At 46.1% G+C, this 8235-nt stretch overlaps 1 long non-coding RNA gene across 1 annotated transcript in view; it reads right to left on the bottom strand.

The window, feature by feature from the left end:
- Positions 1 to 8235, bottom strand: part of LOC134527562 (uncharacterized) — a 122513-nt gene that overhangs the window by 100007 nt on the left and 14271 nt on the right. The gene's annotated exons all lie outside the window — the stretch shown is intronic.

Here is an 8235-nt window from a genome sequence, read left to right as displayed (position 1 = left end):
TCCCAGATACCCAGATGCGGTTATATAGTCCTAAGAGAGCAGCTTTCCCTTCCGCTGAGAGATTACTTATCGCGTAGTGTACACCGTCTGGACCGGCCGATGACTGCTTGAAGTGTGACAATGACTTCTCCAGTTCGGTAAGTGTGAATGGTAGGTTGTAATCTTCTCCTCTGGAGGGACCAAAGTCAACCACAGTACCCTCACGAAGAGTTTTAAGCATTTGAAATGCAGGGGTGTACCCTGTGCTACTCGAAACTGTGGCAAAAGCATGGCCGAGCTGATTAGCGACCTCCATTTCATCCTGCACTAGGGTACATGTGCCTTCAGCCCGGGCACTGTAGTTGCCATTTTCCAGCTGGGGCTGATGGCGATCGTTGCCCGACGAGTGCAGTCGCATCCGGGCCTTAACCGGCTGTAAATCCGTCGGGCCGAGGTACGGCGGGTCGGAGGGTTTTCCGAGACGACGAGGACACCCCGTGGCTGCACTCTGAAGCGTGATGGTCTGGTCATGCTACCGGCGAACAGTCTGCCGAGTAGACCAAAAGTTGGTCGTAGTACGGGAAGAATCCACCATGTTTGAATGGTGCCCCGCTGAGGTTTCCTCAAAGGCCCAGGATTCTTGTTGGGTAGGACTCGTACTTGGGAGTGGTGCCCCGAGTGCTTTAGGGGCAGGTATCAGGGTTCCCTAGCCCTTTGAAGTACTGACGTTGTGAGCGACGAGGACAGCTCCGGTTACCAGCCTGGACGGTTGGAAAGGCCTCCACCGGACCGCGGGTTCGCTGGGTGATTGAGGAGTCCCAGTGTGAGGCGGGAGACTGGGGTAGGCGCCAGAAGTGATGACTCCAGAGGGCTAAAGGAGCATCCAACTTGCTGGTGAGCTGAGTGGAGTAGGGGGCCGGAGGTGGTGCATAAGCTGAGATGGGTAGCCTCAGTCTCTTTGCATAGCCAAAAGCTTTAACGCTCTTCCCGGTTGCGTATGCGGCGTATCCGCATCCATGCCCATTGGGGCCCCAGGGCGGTAGGGCCTCATGGCTAAGAGCGCTGGGTCAAAAAAAGAAAAGGGGGGAAACCCTATTTGTGACATTGTACTAGGGTACCATTGATTTAGAGATAGGGAACATGGGTGTTACAATTGCGTCCATACAACTTCCGAATAGTGGCCCATATTTTTTGGCTGGAGGAATACACAGTAAGCTGCGATATATATTCCCGTCAGGAGTTTCGACAGCTCTCTCTGATGGTACGTTGGGCTCGGGCCCTATAGATGCGGAATACTTCCAGGTGTTGTGTTGGTCGAGCCGTAAACCGTCGCACAGTAGGAGAAAAGCCCAAAAACCTGGCCAAAACCCCAAAAAATAAATTTTCGAAATAGGGTCAGTTGAGTAGTCATTCAGGTAGAGGACTAGTAACTGAATTCTATTGTGGAAGGGGAAGCCCTTTAAGTGTATACCTGCGCCGCAGCGTCAGTTGGCAGCTAGTGTTCGTGAAGAGTGTACGTGTCACGCGCTGAACAGACGAAAATAACGCTGACTTCAAAAACCCATAACTTTAAAGTGACGGGTTTAATTTCAATTCTGCAACATGGATATGACTTCTGGAGGTATGTAGAACATGTTTTTACATCGGTTGAATCTAAAGTTTATGTATAAATGATTGAAATGTAGTATAGCCTTCGACATAAATAAAATTGAATAATTTTGAAAACTTATATTTTCAACGGTCCGAAAAGTTATATATTTTGTCACATTTTGCAAAGCTCCTAGTCTCGGCCTTTAGTTTAATGTATAAGCTTTCGAAATTTACAAGAGTTACCTGCGGAAAACGTGCGTCTTGTCCGTTATGATTTTTTTCGCATCGTGCGGTAGCCGAGCGTGCACGCGGCACTATTGAGCAGCCTCTGCGCCTCTACCTGAGAATGGGTGAAGTAGCATCATAACGGACAAGACGGCTGTTATACGCTTGAAATAAATTATTTTAATATATATGTATGTGTATATATATATATATAAATTTTCTGTGATTTAATTGTGATATATACGTATGCATATATATATATATACATATTAAAATCAACCACATAAAAATGTCTTAAATATGAATGAAATGTTATAACATTCAAATAAAATATTTGAATATACATATATTATATAGTAAGCAAAGCTTTCTTTTAACCAAATCCATGTCAATATTTTCTGTCTAATTTTTTTAAAATTATTTCAATTATTGCGGTTATTTATTTGGTAAAATAATGTACATTGTTCAAGTTTTTGTATTAATTGAAAATTTTATCTTTTCCTTTAACACCAATTTTCTACAATTTTATGTCTTTATTACAGGATCCGGTTACAAAGAATTGGTGCTGACAAGGAAAGAAGTATTTCTGATAATCAGCGAGCATTTATCCGATAAATTCGCTTCCTTGATCGAATTTATGGTAGAAAAAATTTCCAAGGACACCGGACGTACAGTTGTAGTGCCTGAGGACTCGAAACAGACTTTTTCGATACTCTTCAATCAAATGAGAACGAGGTGGCAACAAGCTCACAGAAAATCCTGTGTATTTTTCAAGAATAACGGTGAATGGCTTAGCAAGCAGGTATGTTTTGCCGCACCTACAGACACTGTAGTAACAAGCCCGGGTAATACGGGCGGCCGCCCGTCCCTTGAGTTTACAATGTCCAGTGAAAGATCTAAACGAAGGAAGACCCAAGATATTCGTACATCGTTCAACTCGGTCGAGTTAGCATACGCTACTCAGATGAGCCTTCGCTCTTCAGGACAATCCGACGCCGCAAAAGTTATTAAGGACGTAACAATGACGAGTCCTTTAAGAGCTTCCAAGTATCGTAAAGCTTACTCAGCAACGGATGAAATTACTTTATCCGAAGAGGCTGCACTTTCCGCTATGATTGAATATAAATTCTCCAAGAGTACTTACCAGGGAATGAGAAGATTAGGGAAGGAAAATAACTGTAAGCTATATCCGTCTTACGAAAAAGTGATGAAAGCAAAAAAGCACCACGTGATGCAATCAGGATTACAGAGAGTAGTGCAGAAGTCCAACTACAGGCACTATTAGATCATACAGTTGAACGTATTTTACTCGTCCAAAATGTACTCATTCAAAGATTGACTCCAGATAATGTTCGTAAAATGGACTTGATTTGCAAGTGGGGTTGCGATGGAAGTTCTGGGCAAAGTGAATATAAGCAGACGTTCAGTGATGACAGCAAATCTGATGCGCATGTATTCTTTACTTCAGTCGTGCCATTACAACTCGTGTGTTATGATCAACAATCGAAGGAAGAAATAGTTGTTTGGAAGAACCCCAGACCCTCGTCTCCACGATTTTGTAGACCGCTTAGACTACTGTTTCTACGCGAAGACACAGAGTCAACACTTAATGAAGTCCAAATTGTTGAATAACAAATACAGTCACTTCGTCCATTCGAAAGTGTAATAGATGGAAAAGAAATCTCCGTAATGTACAAGTTGTTGTTCACCATGATAGATGGTAAAGTTTGCAACGCTGTATCATTGACGAAATCTGCTCAACAGTGCTATTTGTGTGGAGCAACCAGCAAAGATTTTAATGCCATCGACACTGTATTGCAAAGGGAAATCAATGAAACAAATTTGAAGTTCGGATTGTCGACGCTGCACGCGTGGATACGGTGCTTCGAGTATTGCTTACACGTGTCTTACAAACTCGGCATTAAAAAATGGCAAGCTCGAAGTGCCGAAGAAAATAAAATTACCCTGGAACGCAAGAGGGCCATTCAAGAAGGATTCAAGAAGCAATTGGGTCTAAATATCGATCGCCCAAAGCCTGGATACGGCAGCAGCAATGATGGCAACACAGCTCGGCGATTCTTTGAAAATTCGACGGTTTCCGCTGCGATAACGGGGGTCAACGAAGAAGTTATTAAACGCTTGTACGTAATCCTACAAGTTATATCGTGTGGCCACGAGATAAACTGTGAAAGATTTGAACAGTATGCTATTGAAACGGCAAGAAAGACCGTTGCATTATACCCTTGGTACTCCATGCCTACTTCGGTGCACAAACTATTAATTCATGGTCCAGTGATAATAACTCATGCTCTATTACCAATCGGCCAATTATCCGAAGATGCTCAGGAAGCTCGAAACAAAGACATCAAACGATATCGAGAAGATTTTGCGCGAAAAAGTTCCAGGGTTAAAACTACGGAACATGTTTTTCATCGGCTCTTAGTTACTTCTGATCCGTACATTTCAAGTGTCAGAAGACTACCACAGAAGAAGCTGAAGAGTTTGTCGCCGGAAGCTGTAGCGATGTTGATCGCTCCTAAAGTGACTGCTGCAGCAGACGCATTTTGCGCAGAGATTGAAGCCGTGCCGGGAGTTGTAATAGATACAAACTCGGATAATGATTCTGACTCCGACTCCGACTCCGATTACGATTTTGATTAAGAATAAAATATTCTATTTTTGAAACGTTCCGTATGTATTTTGGAAATAAAAATAATAATTGCGTAGAATACACTGTTCACGTTTATTTTATTATGATGATTTTTTTCAATATATTAATGTATCTATTTAGCAGGATACTCGGCCATTTTGTTTATAACAATTTGCTGTAAGCTCTTTGTTGCAAGTTATAAACAATAGATATCGGATTGGTAATCAGCGACCTTGAAAACCCGTATATACCAATTTTTGTCAACATCTGGTAACTTTTTAACGTTCATGTCGGCCATATTGGATCGGCCATTTTTTTTACGATAATTTGGCTTGCGGATTCGTAATCAGCGACCTTGAAAATCCGTAAATACCAATTTTTGTCGACATCTGGCAACTTTTTAACATTCATGTCAGCCATATTGGATCGGCCATTTTGTTTACGATAATTTGGCTTTCAGATTCGTAATCAGCGACCTTGAAAACCCCTGTAAGCCAATTTTCATTCCCGTCAAAGGTCATTTGAGGTTTTGGCCAGGTTTTTGGGCTTTTCTCCTACTGTGCGTCGGAGTGCACGTCGCCGGGCACCAATGGCATCACGACACTGGTCATTCCACCGGGGTGTGCGATGGTAGGCGAAGATCAAGGAATGGACGCCTCTCCCGCTGATAACAATATGGTAGTAAACTGCTCCACCGCCATGTCCACGTCAGGGTGGAAAGTGGTGGGTACGTGGAGGTTGTCCCGGAATTTTTCCCAATCTGCCCTCTTCAACACCCATCGAGACGGAAGCTGTGGGGGCCGCCTCATCGAGGTGTCCAAAGGAATCGGGTAGTGATCACTACCACAGAGGTCATCGTGGACCGACCACTCAAAATGGGTGATGAGTACAGGGCTACAGAATTAAAGATCTATGCAGGAAAAAGAGCCAGTGTGGGAGGTAAAGTGAGTGGCAGAACCGGTGTTTAACAGGACCAGGTTGGTACTGCTGAGGATCCTCTCGATCAATTGGCCTCTGCTGTCTCTACACGAGGAGCCCCACAGTTCATTGTGGGCGTTAAAATCGCCAACAACAAATGGTGGAGGTAACTGTGAGAGAAGACCCTCGAGATCCGAACGATGGAAGCTGTGGGCGGGAGGTACATATAAGAAGCATACTGTCACGAAAATACCAAGGTAGCAGCGAACTGCCACCGCTTGAAGAGTCGAATGGAGGGTAATAGCCTCGTGAAAGATGGAGTCCCAGGCAATAATACACATGCCACCACACGCGTGGCCCGCCTGCACGTGTACCGTGCAATAATAAATGTGCCCCCTTATCGAGGGGGAATCAGTGGGACGGAAGTGGGTCTCTTGCAAGCAAGTAAGCACGGGAGCGCACGAGATTAAGAGCAGTTGCAATTCAGTTAGATTGCAGAAGTACCCCCTGCAATTCCACTGGAGAAGAGTCATCAAGTAAGAGGGGGAGGTGGGCGGTAACTTATTTTCCTTTCACTTTTCCCCTATGTCAGTGCAACACTGGTTTGTATATGCTCTGATAGTAGTTGTAATCCTCAAGGGTGCTGTCATCTGTAACCATCGTCGCGTCAGAGTCAATGACAGGAGGGGCGGATTGGCGAGCGCCGAGTCACCTCCCGTTCACCTGCACAGGTACGGGAAGGGGTGGAGGAAGGCGAATTGTGAGACTTCCCTACAGGTGTATGGATGGCTTTATCAGAACATGCCTTAGCAGGTGGCATTTGCTGTTTGGGAATGGGACCCCACTGTGTGCTAACTGACACGGTTCGAGTCGTCGGAGCGCGTTGAAGGGTAGGTGGAGGCAGAGGCGCATCAGTCTGGGTCACCACGTCAGCAGTCTGTGTACCCGCGTCTCTCATAGGTGGGCGGGAGGCAACTTTGCTATAAGGCACTAATGGCTTAGGTCCACCGTGAAGTGACTGATACCTTCTCCTAGCTTCGCCAAAGGAATTCTTGTCTTCAACACGCAACTTCTGGATGCCTTGTTCTTCTTGGAAGACAGGGTACTCCTTGGACCACACGGGGTGTCCCAGATGGCAGTTGGCACACCGCAGCTGTTGCGTGCATTGAGGTGAGTCAGGAGAATTCTGTGGATCAGAGCACTTCAGGCATAATGCAGGTTTCTTGCAGTTAGCATAAGAGTGACCGCATTGCTTGCTGTTGTAGCAGCGAAGTGGAGAGGGAATAAACAGCTTAACCCGGACATTCACATAACCAAACTTTAAAGTAGTAGGGAGATCACGGATACCAAATGTAACAAAAAAGCATTGTGGTAGGAGTCTGGATGCCATTAACTTTCTTATGTACACAGCGCACATGGACAACATACTGGGATTGCAGCTCTTGCATGAGCTCACTCTCAGGTACATCAACGAGGTCAGGACACCATATGACGCCCTTGCACTTATTCAGGGACGTGTGGGGCTTAACCTCAACAGGGAACCGTGTGGTCGTCCCGCAGAACAGCTTCATGACCATCAGTCCACGCGACTGGGCGGCATTAGACGTTTCCAGGAGTATGTCCTTTTGGTGGTTAATCTTCCTACAATCCTTGACAGGTCCACCAGCCGCACCATCAATAACTCTCTTGAGTTCAAAAGGTGACACCTTTTGAAAGGTGTACCCCTCAAGACCCCTGAGAACGAGAAAACGAGGCGTAAGTTGACAGTGGAGGTGGACCTGCCCGTTTCAATGTCAGATGTGTCGCTTGAGTCGTCGTTACGCGGTTTCTTAGTTTGGCTGTTAAGGGTGCCACCTTGAGTGCTTTTGAAAGCCATGGTAAAAGTTCCTCCTAATAGGACCGTCGGCGTCAGAATGCCGTTCAGCGAGAGAAAGAAAAGAAGCCAGCAGTTAGAATACCCCACGGTTTGTGCCGTTGGGAGGGGGACCAACCTCCCACAGGCCTAAGCTGTACATAGGAGCAGCTACCCTTCACCGCTATTCACTGTGAATCACTGACCCAGTAGCACATTAGCATGTGCACCGGGGCAAACCAGGGACAAGTCATACATCCTGGGTGAGGCCGGTTTTATTCCCCTACCTGGGAAAACCTCCCAGGCTCCCCACTATAGAGGTCACCCTAGGTGCCATTTCAGGGGACTTGTGGTTGATTACACCGGCCTCCCCTGCACAGCGGTAACAGGTCGCCCCAGCAGCTATGGCTGTGGGGGCAGGTCGGCCCCACAGACTCCCCCCCCCCCCCCGCCACGGCGGCACCAGTGGTGCTATGTGAGTGTACATGTGCATGGATACGGGCTCCGTACCTAAACTTGCCTGCTGGGACAGTGAGAAGGGTTCGCTAAACCGTCACTGGCAAAGGCACCACGTATGGTCACACAAGTTGTAGGCAACACTCACATTTGAGGATAGGCCCTCATTAGGAAGGAATACATCACCCTGGCCTGAGACGATGCCGAAGAATAGGAAGGTACAACGGGACCTGGTGGGATGAAAAGGGAGGGAGAGAGAGAGAGAGAAGAAGAAAAAAGAAGTATGATGTGGGAGTCCGGACAAATTACAGGTCCCGTACGCATCCCGAGTAGTCACCTCTTACGACAAGCACGGGTCGGCTGTGGTGATATTCTAACCCGTACACCACACGGGGATATTCAGAAGTGCATCTGTCATTCACTCCATCTTTGTACAAGTCAAGCTTGTACAAAATTGCCAAACAGATGTGAACATCTCGATAGGAATATTTATGATTATTTCAAACATAGCAGTAAGCGACAGGCACAATTTAAAGAATTTCAAGAATTTTGTAATGTTGAGCCA

The sequence above is a fragment of the Bacillus rossius genome, chromosome 1, assembly GCF_032445375.1.
Source record: "Bacillus rossius redtenbacheri isolate Brsri chromosome 1, Brsri_v3, whole genome shotgun sequence".
Classification (NCBI taxonomy): domain Eukaryota; kingdom Metazoa; phylum Arthropoda; class Insecta; order Phasmatodea; family Bacillidae; genus Bacillus; species Bacillus rossius.
The sequence above is the reverse complement of the archived record's forward strand: the minus strand, read 5'-3'. Positions and strand labels throughout refer to the sequence as shown.